Source organism: Cynocephalus volans, chromosome 6, assembly GCF_027409185.1.
Source record: "Cynocephalus volans isolate mCynVol1 chromosome 6, mCynVol1.pri, whole genome shotgun sequence".
Classification (NCBI taxonomy): domain Eukaryota; kingdom Metazoa; phylum Chordata; class Mammalia; order Dermoptera; family Cynocephalidae; genus Cynocephalus; species Cynocephalus volans.
Window position 1 is genome coordinate 83563832 of NC_084465.1, and position 1450 is coordinate 83565281.

Here is a 1450-nt window from a genome sequence, read left to right on the forward strand (position 1 = left end):
TCCACTGGTTTGACACTATTGTCTGGCTAGGATGTTGCTGGGGTTGCCAATTTGGTATGGCTACTTCAGTGTCTGCTCGGTTGGCCACTAATGCCTTGTGTGTGTGGTTGCCTCAGGTCTTGGGACTCTCCAGGGAGCCGCCTCTCTGGACAGCATGCACTCGGCAGGGCTGGGGATAGAGTTGGTTGGCAGTGATGAGGCCTACCTGCTGGGTCATATGCTGGCCCCACAGGGCGTGTCTCTTTGATTATTTTTTTAAAAATTATTTTGAAGTCTTTGTTTAATAGGTCTGCCATCAGGTCTTTCTGTTGGCTTATTTTTTCTTTGAGTAAAACGTATTTTTATTTTCCTTTGCATGCTTTGTAATTTTTTGTTGAACATTGGACATTTGAACCTAATAGTATGGTAATTCTGGAAATCAAATTCTTTTCCTTCCACAGGTTTGCTGAGTTTTTTGCTTTTTTTTTTTTTTTCATTTTGTTTTGATTGCAGTACGCTATCTCTGTGCTAATGATCAGCCTGATGTTCACACTTAAGGTCTTTTTAGATATTTTCTGAGCCTCTGCCTGTCCCTGAGCATTATGGTGACTTTCTGATTTCCCCCATATACATGGTTGGTTTTGAATATTCTCATGTTTCATGTCTGGCTCTTAAAAGGAAATGTGTGTGTGTGTGTGTGTGTGTGTGTGTGTGTGTGTGTGTGTGTGTGTGTGTGTGTGTGTGTGTGTGTGTGTGTGTGTGTGGAGGGAAGGGCTCTAGACTTTTAAATCTCCTGGAAGTCACTTTATCTTCAGAGAAAGGGGCTTCCAACAATGAGGGAGGTGTAACAATAATGGCTGCTCACCTCTGTGCCTATACTTTCATGATCAGAAGCAGCAATCAGTGAACACAGATCTAAAATATTTGGAGGAAAGCATTCTTATTTCCTGCCCTGGCTCCTGCAAGTTGTGTGTAAGCTGTTTCAAGAACACATGCACAGCTGTCTGACATAGGGCTGGAGTGAGAATGGGAAATGAGTAGCTGCTGCCAAGCTAAGAGCTACATTGATAAAAATTAACCACAATTTACCATCCAAGCCTACTCCTGGAAGTTGTAAACCTTCAATAGACCCCATATTTCCAAAATAGTTACCCAAGACAGATCTGCCAGTGTAATTCTTGTTTGGATGGGGAGATGGACTTCTGATGCATCCCACCCTGCCATCTTTCTAGATTTCTCTATGCCCAGATAAGCCTTTTTGATAGTGATACCAGACTCAGTGAGGTGAGAATATAATTTTTATGAAATATTTTCTAAATTGAAGATAAAATTGGACCATTGTCCTGATGTTTACTCAATACATTTATACAGTTTTTAATTTTTTTAGTTGTTTTAAAATATACTCTAATGCATATGTTGAAGAATTCATATTGAAGATTGCTAACAATTTCTATTTTCTGCTTTTTTCTTT